The sequence below is a fragment of the Lonchura striata genome, chromosome 3, assembly GCF_050655825.1.
Source record: "Lonchura striata isolate lonStrDom1 chromosome 3, ASM5065582v1, whole genome shotgun sequence".
Lineage (NCBI taxonomy): Eukaryota > Metazoa > Chordata > Aves > Passeriformes > Estrildidae > Lonchura > Lonchura striata.
Window position 1 is genome coordinate 67,935,075 of NC_140705.1, and position 23,512 is coordinate 67,958,586.

The 23,512-nt window shown below is 38.2% G+C and overlaps 1 long non-coding RNA gene across 2 annotated transcripts in view; it reads right to left on the bottom strand.

Moving 5' to 3' along the window:
- Positions 1-3,140: 3,140 nt before the first annotated feature.
- The window catches only part of LOC110468855 (uncharacterized), a 42,424-nt gene continuing 22,052 nt past the window's right edge, over positions 3,141-23,512 (bottom strand). Inside the window, exons 4-5 of one of the 2 annotated variants that reach the window (XR_013339600.2) lie at positions 13,469-13,696; positions 3,141-3,508 (exon numbers count right to left, since the gene is read on the bottom strand). This is a non-coding gene — a long non-coding RNA (uncharacterized LOC110468855). Of the gene's footprint in view, positions 3,509-9,595; positions 13,370-13,468; positions 13,697-23,512 lie in introns of those variants that run through there. The other variant, XR_014953821.1, reaches the window with a different exon arrangement.

The window sequence follows — 23,512 nt, forward strand, 5'->3', positions numbered from 1 at the left end:
TAAAGGGGAACTGCACAGCTCCCACAGACAACCCTGATCACCTTCCAGTTCCAAAAAACAGGGAAATAAGTGTAGATGTGGAAATTCTGGGGATGGCAAGCAGCAAAGGTGAATAAAAAGTGAAAAAATGATCCTGTCTGCCTGGCAGTGAAATCAGTACAATTCCTCTGTCCTTGTCATGCTACAGTGGAATAAAAGAATTATTTAACAGCATATTGGGGTTTTTATAGTAATGCCATGATTTGCAGCTATGTTTAATGTTTTAAGATAACCATTAGACTGGCACAAAGTTAATAATTAAGTGTAATGATATAAAATTGACTGAAGGCACTTTTGTTTGAACGTAAGGGCAAAATGTTCATTCTGTGATGCCTGTTTAACTGCGACTTCCCATTATGAGCTTGAGGTTTATCTGCCTGAATTTTCAAGAGTGCAAATCTTGAAAAATTAACAACTGCATTGTGAAGAGCAAAGACACCCCTGTTAGAGAGGGAACACATGCTAATGACACACAGGGGGAAAAAAGCTCAGTGCCTCAGATTCTTTACTAGCAAAAGAGCATGCTTGCATTGATCTCTGTAATCTCTTTTGTTTAGATGCAGCAATTTACATCAGCTTCATAAACTGTCAATATCATTAACACCTCTTCATGTCGTGAAGGGGGATTGACTTTTCATGCAATTTGCAAGTACACAGAAATGCAGAAGCCAAGGTGCTCATTCTGGCATCTGACCTTAGATCTGTTTCCAGGACTTAATGAATCAAAGGTCATTGTGCAATGCATCCATCTAAAACCTGCCAATCCTAACACCAGAGATGTTAGCAGTCAAATAGGATGAAAAAAAAAAAATACTAATTATAGGTACACTGGTGATTTGGTGTCAATGTCATTGTACACAGATTTTTGAAGAGAAATGCCAAGGAAGTAGCAGCATTTTTAGAGCAAAAAGACTGTAGAATGAGGGAGCTATGTGAAGTACATAGAAAGAAAGGAAAGCAAATAAAGTTATAAAATGGAAGATAAGTGCTCACTGGATTCTCTTAAGATTTAGAAAGACAGATAAGCATCTTCTCAGCTGACTCAGGTATGTGGCTTCAGAAGATTTTCAGTACCTTTAATTATCTCCATAACATTAATTTCATAATCCAAATCTTACAATATTTAGAAAATTCTGGGTAAGTGGGTTGATTGCATCTAGGTTTTGTCATAATTTTTAATATTTTAGGATTAATTTTCCTTCCAATTTCTAGGATAATTGCAATACAAACCATCCTATATTATATTTATCCTGTGATAAGATTTATGTGACATTTTTTATGGGGGGGGATTCTGTTTATGTGAGAGATGTCACAAACTCAGGATGTTATTTGATAACCCCTTGCCCTAAAAAATTATCACTACAGCAGCTTTCAAGTGCACTCAAATAATAGGAGAATATTTTTGAGAGAAAAATAAAATTCACAAGAGACATTTGTCCTCAAGGATTTGTAACACCTTATGGAAATGTCTTCTGTGTTCCACCAGTCTTCATTACCAATGTGCATGCCTTAAAAATCTTGATGAGAAAGAAAATGTGCACAGGGCATTCATGATGAAGATTAAATATTCTCAATCCAAACCATTGGAATAAATTTCAGAAGCTTAAATGACAGGCATTTAAATTATGTGAGGATTGAAAGATGAAAATTACCTGATCATTAGTCTGCATTTTAAGGTCAAACTAAAAGGTTCTGTGGTAAGTCAGACTGAGGGCTTTTATTTTGTTAGGCAGTGTCCCAAGTCTTTCACACCAGATCATTCTGTTTCTCAGCCAGTGGAAAGAAAATAAACTAATTCAGACCCTGCAGCACATTTAATTTCAAATTGACTGGTGATTAACTAGTGAAATATGTACACCCAACAGCCCATATGGGCACCATGATTTTTACAGCATTAACTGCTTCCCCAATCCAATTTATTTATACTGAATGAGAATTTATTGATCCTCGAGAGCTTATTAACATGTGAACAAATTAAATGATGCATTAATTAACCCAAACACTGTAAGGATTTCCAGATTGCCATCTCTGGTCTAGCTAGAATTAATTTTCTGAGCAGAGGCTTGTTAAGGACGGATTATCTATAAATAAGATCACAAGTTTAAATAAAAGAGAGTTTCCCCAATATACAAAGTTTTAAAAATATGGAAATACAAATGCCACATCCAAAAATGTCCATTACGATCAGTACCATGCAATTCTGGCATTCACTCAGGATTTGTTTTATATAAACAAAACAGGCAACTTAATTAAGTGCTTCTGGTTTCCTTGACACAAGTAAACCTTGAGTATTAAAAAATGTGAACATGAAGCACACCAACATAGAAACATACTGGTGGCTATTTCAGAGATCACAGAATCCAGCACAAGACTGTTCCCAGGTACGCAGGTCTAAAAGGACCTATCCCTCGGTCAGGAATCAGCGGAGACCCAGGCAAGATTTCCTAGATGTACAGGGAAGGAAAATAAAGGTTTCAACTCCAAGTAGATTAGGGTTTACCAGAAAATTCACTCTCCTTTTGGAATATAGACCCACATTCAGCATCTACCACTTCTAAATCCTTATCTCTCAATCTGCACAAGTCCTTCTGGACAGGGACACTCTGCATAAGGTCATTCTGCATTCCAGGCTTTCTTTGCAAATACAATTCTATTTTTCTTACCATGTTTTTGGTGGGATTTTTGCGTGTTTTTTTTTTTGTTTGTTTGTTTTTGTTTTTTTTTAGTTTATATAAAGATTTCTCTACACTCTATGAAAGACATAAGAATATTCTGAAATAGGCAGTCAAGGACAACTTGCCTTGCTCTTATGAGGCTTTCCAAAGAGCACAGTGTTGGATATAAAAGAACATTGTGAATATATTTAGATATGTTTTCAATCAATGAGAATTTTAACCTTTTTCAGCTACCTGTAAAAAGCCCAAGCTTTTTGGGTTTGTTTTGACAGGTAAAATAATTAAATTAATTTTCAAAGGTAAAATCTTCATTTCAAATCAGACATTTGAAACCTTATTAACTTAAAATTTGAAATATTACAGCTAGTTTTCTTCCCCTTTGCCTACCCTAAAAACGTGATGAAATGAACCCCAGCTCACCAAATGCAAGTTTGTATTTCTTTATTAGGAAAGTGACACCTTCACTCGGTGCCACTGCCAACTTCCTTAAAAATCTAGTTTTAAACATTATATAAGGAGTTGATGAATGCTGAGCTTCACGGTGTGGGCTGAGCAGCTGAGAATCTTCCCCCGCATACACAGTCTTCATTACCAATGTGCATGCCTTAAAAATCTTGATGAGAAAGAAAGTGTGCGCAGAAGAAAATGTGTCTGTGTATCACATGCCTGCTTTAACCAGACCTCCTGGTTCCCTGCCTCTCCCTCTCTTGAGCCTTATTAGTAGAACTTTTAGATCAGCTTCAGCATTACCTGCCAGGCAAGCTTCTGTACATTGTTTTTTCTTCTCATTCAGCCTGTCAAGAAAAAAGGAGGAACTATTGAGAACTTCTGGGTTGATTTGAATATTCAAATCCATTGTGCTTGGAGGAGCTTAAAAGTAGGGGGGGAAATATTTGGCTCTATTACATTTATCATTAAAAACAGTAGGACAGATTCTGAGCGAATATGTTAACAGAACAAATAAGATTTAAACAACCTAGTGTAGTGGATGTGCTTGTTCCCCTTAATGCAAATAGCCATAACTTGGTACAGACTCCAAAGGAGGGAAAGGCCTGAGACATAGTCAGGCCAAGAACTCCTCCAGAAATCCCACAAATTGACTCAGTGAGCATCAGTGTGTATGAGCTTGGAACATTATGTGACCAGCACATGAATAGCAGATTTTTTTTCTATGACTCACAAAGAATATTTTCAGTAAAAAGAGTCTAATGCATACTCTTCCCATGCAATTTATTAGCCAAGCACTTTATCCCTACCAAGCTGTCAATAAATGACCCCCTTCTTTGACCCCTCTCTGCACAGTAGTGTGGATACATGGCAATGGTCTTCCTCACTGCTGGAACATTTCTCCAGTTTTGAGATTCCTTTCTGAGGCTGAGATACTTCCCTCCCCAAGGCAGAGACCCATTATTCACAACAGATCCTTGGTAGGTTGCTGATAACATGCTAAAGCTAATGAAATTCACACATTTCTTGTATCAGATATAAACCATTTTCCAAATCTGAGACTAAGATTGCTTGACCTAACGTCTATCGGGGGTTTATAAAGTAAGGGGGTCTACCCTTGGCCTCATGACTCAACAGGAGGGTGGGCCTTTTGCATCTTCAGTCTCTCTGTAATTCACTCTGAATTAGTTATTACTGAATTTTCCTTTGCATATTTCACCCATGGAGTAAATTGCAGAACCTTGCCATGGAAATTTGTCAAGTCTCACTTTTATAAATTCATGTTAAAATACTTTTGTTGATACCATTGATGGCAATCCTGCATCACTCATTCACAAATATGGAGACCACTTAACTGAGAGGAGGAACAAAACTCAACAAAATTACTAAAGATTCTTTTTGTGAACAGTTATTCAAAGCAGCATTTAGCTGTTTTTGGAGGAAACCTTTTATGCTTATTATTCCACTGTTAACTAGTTGGCTGCTTTTTTGGCAGCTATTCTTTTAACACCTTTATTAAGCACTCACATGACAGCTGGGTGTCATACAAGCTCAGCATTTTCATACCAAAATCCACCCCTGATATTTCGTTCCCAGTTCTAAGGGATTTCTGTAAGTCATAGAAAGGGTATAAGATTCCCACCAGATTTTAATGTTCCAAGGAGGTGATCAGCTGTGAAAACTAGGAAATACTAATTCTGAAGCAAGAGCTCCACAGAGGAGTACGCACTGTTATGTAGCAGCTGTGGTGAATGTCACTAATGGGGGGTGATGGTGCCTGGATCTTGTACACCTCACCATGAACAGCCAGTGCTGAAGAGGTTTGGAGGTCGTTGCTGCTCAACTAATGCCCGTGTTCAATTAGACATTTTTCAGTGACAGGGAGACAGACAGGTGGAATGAGTTGATTTAACACTAAAATCACCCCCCTGTGTGTTTTTATGTCTGGTATTTTCATAGGTCCTTGCTTCCAGTGAGAAAAATGGATAGAGCTGGCATCTGTCTGGAAAGCAGAAGACTGGAAAAAATCATGTGTATCTTGTCTGAAAGTTTTTAGATGTTGGTGGATTTTAAAGAAAGGAGAAACCAAATGAAGCTTAGTAAGCTTTAAGATGGCAAATCATGTTAACACCAACCAGTCTTACAGCCCGATAAGAGAAGATCTAAAGGCAGAAAGAAGTCAGTGTCAAATCTCTAAGATCCTGTTGTCTATTCTTCACACATTTCTGAGGCAAGGGAATTACTTGTGATTAGTTTTAATCCGTCCCTACTGGCTGAAACTCATTATTGGGACACTTCTAATTTAGTTTAATTAAAAGAAATCTAACTTTCAGACTGTGAAACCATTCTTTGATGTGAGACAAAATACCACAAATGGGGAGAAACGTAGAATTATATCTGAAATGCATTTTTGGTTCAATGCTTAAAATGCTTATGGAGAACGACGGAAAATTTTCTGAGGTCTGCTGCTAAATGATCGTGAAAAATGATTGTGAATTCCCTAACATCAAATCAGCTTCAGTTTCTTCTTACATCACCACTGTTATCTTGCCTTATGACAAAAAATAATTGTCAAATTTCAACCCTTTCCTACTTCACTGATAAGAAATCTTTCTGAACTATAGTGGTGTCAGCAGGATAGTAGTACATGATTAGCCGTCTTTCAACCTGGTGGCTATTTCTTAGTAATAATTTAATCCTACAAAAAATTTAATTTTTAAAGGCCTTAAGCAGTTAGGAGATACAGCAACTCTAAACTGATACTGCTTCACTGAACCAAGGCCAGATAAGCAGCTTGTCCAACAACACCTGAGGTTGTTGTCCAAGGAGCCAACCTATTCCCCAGAATAGTACTGAACAACATTAAACATCTATATAATTCCTGTTACAAATGAGTGGCAATCCAGTGGGGAATCTTTTCATAGATCTATGAAGAGTCAATTTTTTGCACCCCTCCTACAGAACACTAATAGCTGCTATCAAAATATTCTGAAAATGTTCTGAAGAATGCCAGCACAAAACTAGTCTCTGTTTACAGTTGTTTTGTTTGAGAATTGTTGGCAACTAATCTATAGTACACACAATAAAACGTTCATGAATCAAGGGCCCCAGGAGCAGGCCCACAGAAAGATGCAGAGAAGAAAATTACATGATTACTGTTGGGTCTTCCAGCAGTTTTGATTTGTGGCAGCACTTTTGCCATTTTACAGTAAATAAACTACCTCAATACCACTACAGACTGAGTGCTTTTTCTAGCAGTTCCCATATATGTGAAGTTGCCAGAGCCTCAAGTCTTCATTATTAAATCCTGTGGGAGGGAATGCAGATGCACCTTTCCCAAGAGAAAACTAAGTGGTGTACCAGCAGGCATCTCTCTAATAGTGGCTGCAAGGAATACCAAAAACTAGCTTTTAACTGGAGATTTTGCAGATTGCACCAATCTTGATAGGTGCCATCTGTGCTTCTGTGCATGAGTTCCTCCACTTCCCTACCCAAAGATGAAATTACAAGAGAGAATGAAAGTTAAAGAACAAGGATATTAAGTAATCAAAGAGGATGAAACATCTTTTGACCTGTTATGTTTGGTAATTAACCTATATTGCTAAAAAATGACTGGGCTGTCTCCCTGGCAGTACATTTTGGAAGAAAATTGCTGGCCATGTAGGCACCTATACAAATATTAACAGCCCATAAGGGGGGCACAGACAATTCCTTTGCAATCAGTATAGGCAGGTAAATTACTTACATGAAGAGGGCTTGGCAATAAAAGGGAAAAATAATTGATATCCAAAGTAATGAACTCTGAAGATCTCCCACAGAAATGCTCTACTAGATTCTGATTTCATTTGCACCAGTAAAAATTGTTCAGTTTGTGTCAGCAGAGATGAGACTATCTCTCTGTTGATTAGGACCTGTACATGTCCTAATGATGATTTCAGGGTTTTTGGTTTTTTGTTTTTTTTTTTTTTTTTGTTGTTGTTGTTGTTGTTGTTGTTGTTGTTTTGTTTTGTTTTGTTTGTTGTTGTTGTTGTTTTTTGTTAAAAACATTGTTTTCCTTTGCTGTGCAATATTTCACTCTCATAGAATCTAAATCTGGAGCTCCAGGATTGCAGGGACAATAAACCACAAATGCAACCTGTGTTGTCTGCATTGTCTGTCTATGTTGTACAACTGCTGTGAATCTGGCATCCCTCTGAGTCCTGAGTAATGGCTTCCCAAGTACCCAGAGTGGACCAAACTTAAAAAGTCTCAGTCTCTGCTAGAGAAAGCTGTTTTTTCACTGTGTTTGAAAGCCCTAACCTGCATATCATGGTCATGCCTGTAAGTTACAGTCTTTGTTGTTTACATAGATACTCCCTACCTGGAGAACTGTGTCCAGCTTTGGGGTCCAGAGCAGAAGGAAGGCATGGACCTGTTGGAGCAGGCCCAGAGGAGAGGCACAAAAAGTAACAGCTGGACAGAACACCTCTCGGGTGATTGAAGTCTGAAAGAGTTAGGGTTTTTCAGCCAGGAGGAGAAGAGGCTCCAGGAAATCCTTACTGATGGTTTTCAGTACTTAAAAGGAGCTATGGAAAATGGGCACCGGATTTTCAGCAGGGCCTGTTGTGATAGGATGAAGAGTACTGCCCATAGCATTCTATTTTCATTTATAGCATTGATCTGACCACAAGGGCTTCAGACTCGTCATAGCATCCCCAGCAGAACTTGACACCTACCCCTGCTCTATTCTTCTGCCTTTTGACATTTGCAATCAATATTTGCCTTGTTTGTTAGCCTGCTGCCACTGCTGTTCTTCCATTACAAATCCTGCTGTTAAAGAAACATTATTAGAAAAGATTTGCTGTAAATCTTACTTGTCCTAATAGCAATCCACAGAACAGAAAAGCCAGACTGTTATAATCCCACATGGGATGGATATTTCCCCTTTTAATTTAACAAACTTGAAAGAGTAAGACTGATGAGATCTCTATTTTTCCCTTTTAGTCATCTTTCTTCAAAGTTCTTAGGTAGCAGCATAGAGGTGCTGAGACTTACGTCCAGGTTATGCCTCACATCCTCACATAGGAGCATTCAAAAAGCACACAGGACTGTAAATGTTCAATTTGTGACCAGATGTCTGCTTGTCCCACAGCCAACAGGCACTCCTGACAGCCATTCATGATGTGTGCAGTTGTCTAATGAGCTGGAAGTTCATCTCTAAATGGTTCATCTGCAGTGTGATCAGAGTGGGTCTGGTGCATTGGGTCGTGCTGCCATGGGCCATGGAGGAAAGAGGGTAGAAAGGAACCAGCCATCAGACCACTGAACTGTTTGCACAAGCTGCATTTGGCCTGTGACAGAGGTCAGCTGCTCTTTCTTGCAGCATAATTTGCAAGGAGAGAACATGCAAGTTCTCACATGTACTATCCCTCTTGCTAGTGTGAATGTTTATCATTCTCAGCTGAAACTGTGAATGCAATCCCATGGCACTAGTGAAACCTTCTGGATAAACAAATCACTCCTGCCAACAAAGTGTAAAATTCTGCTTTATGACAAATGAAAAATTGTCAAAAGAGGCAGAGAGGGATCAGAAATTACAGAGTTAAACATGTAGTAAACTCAACAGTGAACTAAATCCCCTTCACCTTCTCTGTTCCTTCCCAGACAGGTGAAAAGAAGGGCATACAACCATTTTTTCTTATAAGAACCAGAGTGCTTAAAATGATGCTGCAAAATTGCAGTGCACCAGTATTAAAAGTTCAGAAGAGCATCACTGTGTACAGAAAGAACTAACAAATCCTGAGGGCTGACATAAACTGTGTAAGAAACAAATGTCTAAGCATTAGAAACACAGACAGAACTTCTGCTGTGAGCTTCAGCCTTAGCAACTGGAAGCAACGAAAGAGGAAAAGTAACTCTCTGTAGTTGTCAGGCAAAAAAAAAAAATCATAAATCTTTCTTGTGATACATGCTTGGAATTATCAGTTCCAGAACCCATTTCAATTACATACAGGAAAGAGGAACCTCAGGCAGAAAACTAGTGTTATAAAATGAATAGATAGATAGTGGCTTTAAAATTGCACTGAAAATATTGAGGCATTTCCAAATCACTTATGTTTTGTTATAGCGTTTAATTGGAATTTGTGAAAACAAAACCAAAATAAAAATAATAATTTCTTGTTAATATGATAGTGGCCAATATGCAGAAACAAGGTTCTTAGCTTGGATTCAGGCAGTTTGGTCTGGATGACTGAAGTTTGTAGTCACGAAATTGTGCATCAACAATTGTGCATCAGCCACCTACCTCCCATACTTTCCAAAGCACATGTAATGTGGGTGGCAATGACTCAGTTCCACATCTTTGTAAATCAGCCTGAAGTCCCCTCCTTTCTCTGCTCCCTTGTCCCCTTTGTTCTGCACATCAGTCAGATAAGGCCCTGGCATGCAAAGGAGTCCTGCAAGTGCAATCACAGCGAGCTTGCAGGACTCAGCCTGTGCTCATAAGAAGCTCTTGTAAATAATTGAAGAGATTAATGATGTGGAGCCTAATGCTCAGGAGACTCAATATTTAATCATTAATCTAACTCATGCTTCACTAAGGCATGGAGATTTTACAGATAAAATTTAAGAGGAATATTTATTGATCACTGCAATACTTCTGTAATATTTTTAATTGCTAGTTTTTTCTTTGCAGTTATAGTCACTAGAGCTGTGAAAACAGCCAAGTAGAACTGGTAACACTAGTTCAACTAATTAAAGTTTAAATTAGTTTGATCTTCATGTCTTTTGCAGTTAATTATCACTCTAATACCTACAACAATAAAGTCAAATTTAATCCATGAATCACACTGGATTATCTCATGATAATAACAGCAATAAAGGAAAATTATACACAGTGGGAACTTGGTTCCCAGAACCAAACAATCAGGAATAAAATACTAATGAATAATACACTTCATTACAGACAAAACACTACTCCCCATCAAGAGTACCATCAAATTATACAGGGTTACTGACAATGGTGTCTGAAAAGACATATCGTAGACATGAAATCCTTCCAAGGAAAGGGTTGAGTCATCTGTGCTTTTTTTTGCAGAAGCATAATCATTTCACCCTTGCAAAACAAGGAGCTCTATAACAGCAAGAGTGAACTCTTTAAATATTTCCCTGCGTGTAGAGTGGATTATAAGAATCAGTGTGTCATGCTGGGGTTTTCCCTCTCTTTCATTCATATTTAAATTTTCTTTTTAACTCTGGAGTTTCAGGCAGTTTATAGATTTTCCCCTTCAGGACAGAGGCCAAAACACAAGGTTTCCAGACACTAAGCTGCTCGCTTGGCCACAGAATCAGACTCCATTTTATTCATTTCCAAGTAGTTTCATTATTTGGCAGTTTTGGATGGACTATGTTCTACCTTAAACTAGACAGCATGAAAGTACCCTGCTGCTTCATCTCTTGCTTTATTGCCCAAATTTTGGGGTACTTCTAACAAAGAAGTTTCAGTGTCTCAGGGCTCAAGTACCTGAACCACTGCTATCCCTCTGCTGAGGGTACTCCAGCCATTACCGTGGCTAGCTTATTTCCAACTAAAGATTCAAGAAATTTGCTGATTAGCATGTACAGTTTTCACAACATCACTGGGCTCCTAGGTATCCCCACACACATAATAAGGGGATAAAAAACACTTTCAGAGCAGGGATCAGATTTATCACATCAGTTTGCATGGGGACCCTGGTAGTTCATAGCATTAAACAAGCTCCTCACTCAGCATATAACTTTAGGTGACCTCTTTGAAGGGCCTGGTTTTCCAGATGCATTACACCACGCATGGCACAGTCTAGGCTTTGAATTTCACATGAGCATGTGAGGATGAGGGGCCTTTCTCTTCTCTGCTGGAAGACATTCTGCAATGGACTGTAAGATAAATAGAAGGCATTTCTTACCTGCTATAACTCATGTTTTATGACAAGCTTAGAAATGAGCAACATATTGCTATTTAGGCAGCTAGCTAAGATGGTGATGGAGCCATCTCCATGCTTATAGGGAGGGATTGACCTCAATTAATGAATTATACTTTAAGCCATTATAGAATACATCTCCTACTGCAAATTACTAAATTAATGATGTGCAAAAGTGACAACATATTAATTATCCCAAGAGCTGTGTCAATGTTAATGAGGCAAACTGAACATAGAGGAGAAGGCAGTATACGATTTCTTTCTTCTTTCTTCTGGGAATTACCTTTTTTCAGGATTTGTCATAAAAGCAGTGATTGTGCAGATTGTTACACGGTTGGGTTAAATTTTCTAATCACAGTGGGCATTTGTAGGAAGTAAACATAAGGAAGAATATAAAAGTTGAACATTAGGAAAATGCCTACTGAGCCCTTTCAGTGGGAGTAAAGAAAAATGTCCATGGAGACTGGGATGAATAAAAATCCCACAAAAGTACATCCCACAGGCTTGCCCTTTGGAAACAGTGATTGCCTTTACCAGTCCCTTGACTGCAGAGAAGCCAAAGATGGTGGCACTCCTTGGGTCCTACAGCTGTGTGGAAGGACAAGGATCACCCACCCAGCTTGTGGGAATTTATAATTGCCTTCCTGATTCCCCCTGATCCCTGCTGAGTTTGGCCATTCTCTTTGGATGGGGCCTTGAATTCAGGAGAGAATCTCATGGTGGAAGTTAAATATCAAAATGATGAAAAATTGCTGCCCTAATTTTGGGTTAAACCCTTCTCCTACTTAATGGCTCCACAACCTTCCTGGGCAGCCCATTCTAATGCCTGGCAACCTCTTCCATCAAAAAATCCATCCTAATGTCCAGTCTGCATCTCTCCTGCCAGAGCTTGAGGTTATGTCTTTTTCTCCTGTCACTGGGTGCTCAGAAGAAGAGGACAACCCTCACCTGGCTACACACTCCTTTCAGGGAGTTGCAGGGAGCACTAAGGGCTCTTCTCCAGGCTGAACACCCCCGGCTCCCTCAGCCACTCCTCATAGGGCTTACCCTCTAAATCCTTCAGGAAGAAAGGAGTAAGTTGAGAAACTGTCACCTAATGAAAGTAAATAGAGGAATAAAGTACACATTGCAATTCTTTCAATTCAATACAGTCTTTTCTGAACTTTGTGAAGGAAAATCAAAAAAAGGTTATTTGCTAAATCTTTTCTCAGTTTCAAGGGGAAGGAGATGCACATCAAAGAGAAAGATCATCTCCAACTTTCACAACAAACTTTCCCACAACTAATTATTCTTGCTAAGACAACTCATTACTTCTTTTGATCTTCTTGAAGCAGTAGGGACATAGCTTAATATGCATTCCTCCTTACCTAGAAAGAATTTAAGTACAATTTTCTCGATCTATTCCCAGCTGATTTGAAAATAAAACTAAAATTATTCAAGGAACACACAATCTTAAAGATCAATATCATCTTGCATCAGAATTTAAAAAGAAAAAAACGGACAAAAAGATTACAGAATTTCACTGCATTGTGTTTCAGGGCCAGCAAGAAGGCAACCAGCATAGTGAGCCAACATTTTTCATTTTTTTTAAATCCAGATCACTGAAAAAAAAGAGCAAAAATCTAAGCATCCCAGGGGACAGCTGATCCAGACCATAGATGAGCTGCTCTCTGGACACATTCTGGGGGTCAGCAGGGCACAGGGGCTCAGGCAGGGGCCAGGCTTGTGCCTCCTCCCTTCACATCAGCTCATCTGGCCAGAAAGCACCACCATTTCCCTGGCTAGGTGAGGGAGGGGAGAACCTCCTGGAAACCAGGGAAGACTGGAAAAACATGAGGCAGGGGACAGGGCCAGTTGGCCTATCTTCCCAAATGATTTCTAATGAATGTTTGGATAGAATCAATAAATTATCATGGTAAATCATGAAGCACTTTGGATTTTGTGAGATTGGTATTTCTTAGCTTTGCTGAGGTAAGGAAAATGTGCAAGCTGAGCAGGAAAAAAAGGTCAATGTGGACTGTGGTTTTCTTATAAAGCTTTAAATAGACTGGCAGAGAGTGTGTTCTAACTTCTCTGCCTTAAGAGTGAGTCTCCAAACAAAAAAAAATATTGTTCCTTATCACATTAATTTTGTGACATAAATGACAAAGAGAAGACTGGGCAGGACACTCATGTATCACCACTCCAGTATTTTAGAGCATGAGGCAAGCTGAACAGGGCTTACTTGGAATCTGATTTTCAAATTGGCAGGAACATCAGTTCTCAGATTTCCTGGAGAAGACAAAGGGAGAGAAAGGAAAAGGAAGGCAGAGCTGTCTATCAAATAATTTCCTCTTTTATTTTGCAACCCTGAAAGCAAAGACAACTTACTCTTGTGCTGGTCATGACTTCTGCTGCCTTCCTCTGTCGATATCCTGCATTCCTGAAGTCTTTCATGTCTGGACAGGAGGAAAACATTACCAGGATACATCTGAAGTCTTTCTGTGGCAGGGCACTCCCATCAAGCCTTGGGAGGAGACAGAAATGGAATACAGTTCTCTCAGTAATGTACAGTCAAGTCCAAACTGGACATGTCAGTGAATGTTCAATTTAGGAAACCTGTAAAGATAAAGAAAAGAATCAGCATACAATTTCCCATAGTAGACAAAAACACATCCAAATCTAAGAAAATCCATTAAAATGCCACTGATTATTACACAAAATATGCAGCCCATTCTCTAATACCCGAAAAAGATTCTTGAATTTGTATGATAATTAAGATAAATATACTGATGTGAAATTTTTCATATGCTAGAGACCTAATATCTGATCATAATTATCGCTGTTCATTTTACCTAGCATACAGAAAGCATACAGAAAGCAGTCTTTATGTAGATATACATGGTCACCAACAAAGAGATTTAGGAGAAAATTTAATCTAATCTCAGTGCAAGGTTACTCTTCCAGTGGCTGACGATCACCTTATTCAGAAAACTATTTCTCTGCCCTGGAGACAAAAAGTATTAAATAGCGTTATTTTAATATGACTGTTTTTTGCTTTATAGTACCAAGCAATGCTATTTCTTTTCTCTCCATGCAATTCTGTGTTTTCTCTGTGTGAGCTACAGAGCATAAGCAGATCCTAACTTTGGGAGGTCAGGAGTTTGGCACAATCTTCTTCTGCAGGAGGTTTTTTCTCAATTTGCATATGCTGTTATTGGTCCTTTTCTGCAACCCAAGTAAGTGAGTCCAATTATGGAACCCTGCTGTGATCAATAAACATTGGAATTGTTGCAAGTATTTTGGGGAATAAGATATGAGGCTTTCAAGCATGGAGTGTTTTCAAAATAGGAGAAAATGCAGTAGCTGAAAAGTCTATTTCTAAAAAGGAAAAATCTGTTTATTAAAAAACCCTGGGCTTTGAGACTTTATTTTCTTTTTCATTTCAAAGTCACTCTTATGGCTGATGGACTTTTTTTCAATGCACTTAGTATTTGTAACAAATCAGGAACTAAATAATAGGGCCATCTAGCCTTTGGAAGACCATTTAAATGCCTTAACTTACACTATAAAAATATATACATTTTACAGCGAGCATATAACCCTTGTTGCTATTTGTATTAATATTCATTATAGATACTATAATGAATGTCATATTGAAAATCACCAAATTATTTTAAATTCTAAGGAAAAGAAAGAAAGAAATAAGGGTTTTTTTTCTTGTTCAAGCAAACTCATGGATATGATCCATATGTTCATGTGAAGTCAGTTGTATAGCTATGAGAGCCATATTTTCACTGTATCTTCAGGATACAGACTGCCTTCAAAAAAAGTCATGGTGGATATATGGATTTGCTGAAACTCTCTCTGTACAATACTTTTCACCTAATGGACTGGTATTTAAATGGATGACTTTATTTTTAGGTGGACTTTATAACCAAGCCCCACAGTTAATAAACCTTTGACAGGTTGCTAAGAAGAAAAGATATGGTAATCATTACTGCAAGCAGGTACAGTTTTAGATGTTTAAAGATATAAAACACAGAAATCAAAAGTAGGAGGATTTCAAGCAGCACAGAGCTCAGATCAGATCCCCACAAAGGACCAGTTCATCAAGTACAAAATCATGTAGAATAAATGTAGATCAGCTTTGAAATTAATTCTAATCCTCCTCTAATCTCTCCATTTACCCTCCTGTGCACACACCTTTTCAAACTGCTTCTCCCAAGTGGCCATGTATCACCTCTGTTAATGACATGAGTAAATCTCAGAGATGATAGCTAGGAATCTCCCCAATGTCACCATGAGTGATTCACTCTCCAGAAACAACTGGCAGCGGCAGCCAACTAGCTGCCAAGCTGTTGCTGCTTTTTTTAATGCAATGGAATAGGAAAGGACAGGCTTGGGAGAAATGGTTTAAATAAATCTCTCAAGTATCATGAATACATTTGGCCAATAGATGACAGTGTAATGTATGGCAAATTATAACAGCAGAGAAATTTCAGTTTGGGGCCCAGATCCTCACCCCTGGTACAGTTTCAAAAGTGCTTTCATAGAACTGAAAGAAAAATTGCTCAATGTGCAATATATGCTTTTAGCAGGGAATATCTCTAGCCAAGGTAATGATGCAATAAATCCTTTCATCTTTGCTAGATAGTTTGGAAAGTCTTAAGAAGGTATCTTCATTGTAATTCTAACAGAGACTCAGGCTATCAACATTCATCTCACTGAGAATCCCAAGGAATTTTCCTGAGACAGGTATTCTTAGACACCTTTTGTGGGGCAGCAATCAAATGCAACAAAGAGTGTGCAACACAACATACTTTAGAAATGATATCCACCTCTGCTTAAAAACACACCCTTCACTCTAATATGCTATGTAGGGGCAAGAAGACCTCTGTTCATTCAGCCATGATTTGAAGCAGATTTTAAAGCCTTTTCCTTCATCTCCTTTCTTTTATATCATCACTTTTTTTTCAATGCCAACAACCACTACTTGTGGCACTACGCTGAGAACCATGAGGGAACTGATCCAGCTTAAAAATTATTTTTTGCTGTTTCTGCTCTATTGTTGTTTTGAAAACCCAGAGCTGTTCCCTGACCAAGATTTTTTATTTTCCTTTTATGTTAAAGTTTTTATACAGATATGATATTCAAATAAATGCAGTGCAATTTTATTCTCAGATCAATAGAAAGTCAAAGGTTTAATAAAAACTCAAACACATTACCCTTGAAGTTATATAAATATTGAGAAATAAAGAATTTGACTAACAGCGTAGCAGTGAGGTCAAATGTATTATGTGATGTTTAGACCATGACCCATTGCAATGCTTCCTATGTAATCCACACACAGTAAATAACCTCTTGCCTCTGCCTCAGCCTTCTAGTGATATAATCCTCACTTTGAAGGTTCTTGATGAACATGTTTGGTAACTCTTACTTACCAGAAATTAAGGATCACAGCTTCAAGCGCCTCAAGCCCTTAAACTATAACACTCCAGTGAATAACTTTTGCAACTACTTTCAAACTCTTAAAAAAACAAAAGGAATGATCTTTCAAGCAGCATCCTCATCCAAAGTCATCACTGACAGGATACTCTTGTTCTGAACTAACATGCTAAAAAGAGAGAAATCCCTACATATTCTGCTCAGTATGTTTCCCTACTTTCCCCCTACCCACAACCTTGGTGTAGATTTGAGTTATTGCATTTCAAATTAGATATTTCCTGGCCAGGAATATATCCAGTTCTGACACAACAACAGAGAAGTGTGTGACACATCAATTTGTACTCACCTGCCTGGGAACCTACACCTGCCTCAGTCATTTGCAGCCTGGAGAATTCTCATTTACGACAGTAATTTAATAACAAAACAAAAATACATTTAAAAAAAAGGTACAGTCTCCCAAACCAGGAAATGGTAGTATTAAATAAATTATTAATAAACTTCACTGAAAATTATTGTGATCTATGATAAGAGAAAAAAGCTGTTTTTCATTCAGCACCTCTACATGTCTACATTGCCACAGGCACTGTGATCTGTCCCTTATGTTGCTCTTTCTGCCTTAAACCCTGCATCCCTTTGCCTGGTGCTACTATTCTAATTCTGATGGAAAAAATAGGCACAAATCTTAAACTCCTTGTCAAATCTGTCAGTGATAATAAAGGATTCTACAGCCTGATAGTGACACTACACAAATAAGTGGAAGAGTGTGATATATAGAGATACATAGGAACATCATCCATCTTAAGAGCTTTCAGCAAGTTAGTATGAGAGAAATACACCTATCTTACTCTTGACCTGTTAAGTATCAAATGGTGACTATTCTTATATTCTTAATGGTCTCATGAAACAGGCCCAGGCATTTAAATCCTGGTTAAGATTGTGAATACAAACTCTTGATCTCCTTTGACAGTGGGAAAACAGAACAGTGTCTGTTATTCTTATATTAAGCTTCCATGAAAGGAAAACTAACCATTTCATTGAAGTATTAAATCTGCTTTGAACTTTAACTGTACATTGCAATTCTCTATGCATGTAGAGGCTGAGACCTGACAGAGAACAGGAGAAAGGACTTTCCTTCTCTTCCAATGGTGCTATGGATGATACTTGTGGGAGGCAAAAATGTGATCTCTGCTGTAGTATATTAAGCTCCACTTAATCTTGTTACTAATGTCAAATCTACACACAAATTCTAACAAAAACAATTACAAAGATGATAAGGCAATTTCTGCCTCTTAAACCATGATATTTTCAACAGTTTTGAGAGAAATATTGACAGAGCACAGTTTTTCCAGTCTGAAGACATGACCTGATCTCCCCAGGGCCATACCGGTTCTCAGATGGTTTAGTTGTTTACTTCTAGCTCCTTTTTTGGTCACAAGTACAAAGAGGCATAAAAAAAGTTTTGACTCTCCTGAATGCCAAAGCCAGACTTCTGTAAAGTCTGCAGGGAGCCTTAGGGCAAGGTAAGCAATAAGGAAGGTAGCAGATCAAATGACAGTGGACAAACAAGGTCAAGGATTGAGCTTTCACTTGTGTGCTATTCAGGACTCTCTGACACTCTCTGGAGGGGTAACAAGCACTGTGGCGCAGCATGCAGCAGGCTGCATCTTCCTGAGGGATAGAAGAGCAAAGACACACAAGTTTTAGACCAACATCTCTTAGACTTTCTTCCTAAGTCAGATGTGTTATGATTTTTCACTGGACTCAATTCCCTAAAGTGCTTATTTGTCTTCTACTGAGGAGCCCAGAACTGGACCCAACACCGAGTGCTGAGTAGAGGTGAAGGACCACCTCCCTTAACCTGTTAGCAGCACCATGCATTAATGCAGCCTCTGATGCAGTTGGACACCTTTGCTCCAAGGGCGCACTGCTGCTTGAGTTCACCTTGATGACCAGCAGGTCAGACCCCTGTAATTTTTTCTGCAGAGATATTTTTCCATTACAACAGTGTATGCTGTATAGGGATTATGCTCCCCAAATGCAAAACTATGTTGAGCTGCATCAAGTTGCTCTTAGTCCTGTTCTCCAGTCTGATGAGATCTCCCTCAGTGGTAGCAAAACTACCTGGTGTATAAGCCACCCATCCATCTTTTGCATCACTTGTGAACTTACTGAGTACATTTTGCCCCACTGTCCACATCATTCATGAAGATGTTAAACAGTTCCAGCATTGACACCTGGGGAGCACTGCCAGGGACTGGCCTCCAATTCAGCTTTGTGCTGCTCGATCACACAGCTTTGAGCTTCACTATTCATCTATCCATCCAGTTTGCAATCTCCTCACTGTCCAGTTCTCTAGTCCAAACTTCCTAAGTATTTTTTAATGTTGCACACCCTTGTGCATGTCCACTTTTTAAAAAAATATTACTGTACCAGGTCCTATTCCACCAAGAGTAAGGCATGTTTGTGCCAGGATCCTGACTGCCAAGCTTTGCATTCCCAGCTAGTTCTTCTGAAAGTGCAAGGTCCATCAGAGGATCTTCCTTTATCAGATTCTCCATGTATGTTCATAAGTTTTCCACAATGCACCACAGAAACCTCCTGCATTATTTGTGTCCTGCTGCATTGCCCTTTCCCTGGAAAATGATTAAAGTCCACCAGTTGGCTGCCATATTTTACAGTTCTTAACCACATATGAATTTAGGCTTAATGTTAAGAGAGAGCTGTATGATTTTTTTTTTTTTGTAAAGCCAATTCATCTACAATCTCATTTCCTGCCCTCCCCAGAAAAGCCCCTTCTGTTCGTTTACTACAGCTTGGAATGAATTTAAAATTTCTTTGGATGCATTCATTCTGCAGCTGTTAAGTTGCTCTGGCATGTACTTAATCATATTTATTGTCTGTGGAGTGATTTCTCCTTAAGGCAGGACAGCTTTGAGGTTACACACATAGGATAAAAAAATCGTTGAGTGACTGCTTCATATCTTCTCACAATTCTCTTTGATTACTTTGAAGTCTGCATGAATATGACCCAAGAGATAGTTAGAAAATATTGTCAATACTGATATTTAAATAGCAACAATCACTCTCTGCTGCCTGTTGGAGAATATAAAAAATTAAAAAGATAGAGATTGAATATGTTTTCACTAATGGAATTCAAGTGTCAATCAACATTGAGGCAGGAGTGTTTAGAATTTTGAATTATACTTTTTATACCAAAATACCAACCACTGCAATTCAGTCACATAAATATTTATATTAGAAAAATTATTTCTTTTTTATTTTGTTGCCAATTGAAGATGAGCAAAACAATTACAAAAGTATAGTAAAGCCACCAGTCATTCTCCCAGGCTTCAGGGTGTGTTTGTTGAAGTGCAACACATCTTATTTTGGTCAGAAGGGAAAAGAGAACAACTTTATGTAATATTCCTGCCACCCCTGGATTTCTGGCCACCATCTCAATAAGGCCTTTAAAGCCTTACTGGCCTGAACATCTGCCTTAAGGCAAAGCTCTGTGGTCCTGTGGATAAAGCAGCTTTCTGCCTTCTGCCTGTCTTCCTGCCCTGAGACTTTTCAGCAGCCAGTGGTGCTCAAAGCCACACTTGCCTGTTTCACTTCCAGGAAGGTGCTGACTCTTAGGGATTTATAGGCCCTGGGGAACCCCCTTAGGTGAGAGGGGAACTCCTGTGGTATATCAGTTAATCATTCTCTGGCTTCTCTGTGCCATCAAGAAAATATAGGTGACAGCTAAGGGATCAGAATAAGACCATTTCCCAGCTCCTTGTGCCCCACAGCTCCTACTGCTTCACCAACAGGTAGGGTCTTACGAGGGACAATGAGAGTAGGAGAACTGGCAACTCAGAAGGTAGAGCCTCATTACCATGAAAGCAGAAATAATAATAATAATAATAATAATAATAATAATAATAATAATAATAATAAGTAGTAGTAGTAGTAGTAGTAGTAGTAGTAGTAGTAAAGTAAAGTAAAGTAAAGTAAAAGTAAAGCATAAATTTATACTGTTCTCATAAGTGAGATCAGGCAATTATAATTGTTCAATTCAGTCAGCACTCTAAAACAAAGTGAGTTTATCCCCTGGTCACAGCCAATAGCAAGAATTATGTATAACTAAAGGCAGATTTTACAGTACCTTATTACAAGAATTCTTATGCACTTCCTTCCAGATTTCTGTTGGAATTTTTCCAGGTAACAGCCAAGAAAGAACTGTGAAAGTGTTCTTTTTCCATTAAATTCAGGCTTCAAAAAAAGGCTAACAAAATCCCAAAAACACAATGCTGTCAAACTCTACACATCTGCTGAAATATGGCAGGAAAATAAAAACAAGATTATTCCACACTGCTCTGGCAGCTATTTTAACCAAGGAAGTTTTTATTCTGTAACCCAGCTGAATCTTGTCTCTTGGGTTCATGAAGAAGCTTTACTTTCTTCCAGAAAATAAAGACAGCTCTCTCCTTGCCTAGAAGGCAAAAATAATTAAAGAGCAAAGGCACAAAACAAAAATCTTCTCTTTTGTTACTGCACCTCTGTTTATGAAGTACAGAGGAAAAAAAAAATAGAAATACCATCGGGGAAGAAGAGAAAGAGTTACAGCTCAACAAGTTAAGCCTGCTTGTCCCCACCACTATGCTTGATGCCCCATGGTTTATAAACTTCAGTCTCAGACCTCCATTTTCAAGTGTACTTCAATAAACTCATAACTCAGGACTAGACCAGACAGACTAGAAAGGAAGCAGACTAGTTCCAAACTCATCATTAGAATAAAAATAAACTCTTGTCTATCTTCAATCCTTTCCTCACTTATGTTCATTGGTCTTCTTCACTGCAGACACAAATCTCAAACCTCCATTGCTTCACTGAATTGATAGAAGTCTACCTAGCTGGCAGCAGAGCAAGAATAAAGAGGTACCAAAAAATACCTATGTCATTTTAAATTGTTTATTTCACACCTGAGAGTTCAAAATTGATTTGGAAACTTGGTTTCTCTTGATGGGACCAACTGTGAGTCTGCCTCCCTACAGAATGGTCACAGGCATGCAAGATGCACGTGCAACCCAGGGCTCAGTGCTGAAAAGCACAGACCATTTTCTGCCAGGGTCTAAAGCCTTCCATTAACTTCAAGGGTTGGAAGCCATCAGCACATCACAGAATCAGACACAAATCATCACACATTTTTTTTACATTAAAACAGCTGTACTTCCACCTAGTTATATCAGAAGGAATATTTAAATTTTACTGCTCATGGTAATCTTCTCAATTACAGCCAAGAAGAGTGCCAAGTTATTAGAATTCAAAATTTGACATTGTGTTTGGAAATAATTGTTATTCATGGGTTTAGATTTAAATTAAGTCTCAGCAAAATCAGAATAAGAGCTGTCTAAGTCCAGTAAACTCTCATGCAGCGTGTATTTGCAGGACCATATGTTCTGCTATAATTGCAAATTATTCCAAGCATGTCTTCAGGTAACAAAAAAAGTATTTTCATGGAGGATAAATTGAATTAAAGCTATATTTATATACACAAAGGTAGAGCACTCCTTATTTTCTTGCTTGTTTTTTTCTTCATGAGTAAAAAAGCATCCTTCTCTCAAAGCAATAGTAATAGTTCAGGCAGTGAGAGCATAACTCAATCCCTGAAACATAAGGTCTGTTTGGAAATAACTGGAAGCATTTGGCTAAAGCACAGGCCTGCCCAAGAACCTAGTGGACTTCAGTGGGAAGAGGGGTTTCAAAGTGCCTAAAAGCATTTTTTTTGTGTTTTCCAAAAAACAATAAAAGATATTAAAAGTCCTTTGAAAAGGAAACCGTGAGTTTTTATTGACCTGAAAAGGCATTGAGTCTATCTCTCAAAAGTCAGTCAGCTGGGCCATCTTGTCTGTATTCTGCTGTTGCTTCTTAGATTATTTGGCTGGATATAGCCAGTTGTCTTTGTTGTGAGGAGCAACATATTCTCCTATGAGTAATATCTGAACAGCTTTTCAAAGAAGAGGTTTGCAGGTATGAATGTAGAGAGTAAACAAACCCCACAACTACCAGATTAGATGATAAATTTTCAGTTACTCATATTCATGAACAAAACTAATTGGCCAAATTTGGGTATTGTCACACGTCTCTGTATAAGAATCAAGACTGGAAAGAGCAACTACTTCATCTTGTCCATTTCTGGCATTCACAGGTATAATAAGAAAAGCAAAACAGCAGGTTGCTTTGACAGAGGTCTGCCTCCAGTTGTCTGACTCTATCTCCCTATATAATTTGAATTTTTTTATACAGGAAAAGTCATCAAATATTCCATATATGAACAGAGATATAGAAAAATGTGCAAATTACCAGAAACTGTGAAAAACATTTTTTCACACAAAAAAAATTACAAAAGCAAGGCAAAAAAAAAATACATGCCATAATATTTCACAGGTCTTTTTCCTCTGGTGCAAATTATCTGCAAATATTATCTATTCTTAAAAGTTGAAAAATATAGATTAAGCAAGGAGTCTCATAAACCATTTCACATTATGTTAGGACTAGATTAGTACAACCGTGTCTTGATCTAATTTTGAAGTCATTGATTTGACAAATGACTTTCATTTTGTGTTTCTTAAAATCTCACCTCAGAATCCTAGAAGAACTGTAAGCCACTTGATACAGATGCCTGAAAATGGCTTAAGTACAATGCCTTTAAGAGAAGATAGTGAAAAGGAAGCATCACCTGTGTGGCTGAATGTTGATAAAAATAACTCACAGAAAGCCACAAGGAAACCATAACACCTTGCTTACTGTTTGTCTTCTGTATCTTTAGGATTGCAGGAATAATTTATTGTCTGAGCATAAGCATTCCTAGTGATCCACTTACAAGAGGCAAAAACAGATGTTTGAGGAGAAAATGAGGGAGATGCTATCCTGAAGAAATATGGAGTAATTTCTCTTTAAGAAAATAGTAAATTTAGTCTTCTTTTATGCTAGTTCAAAAACTAG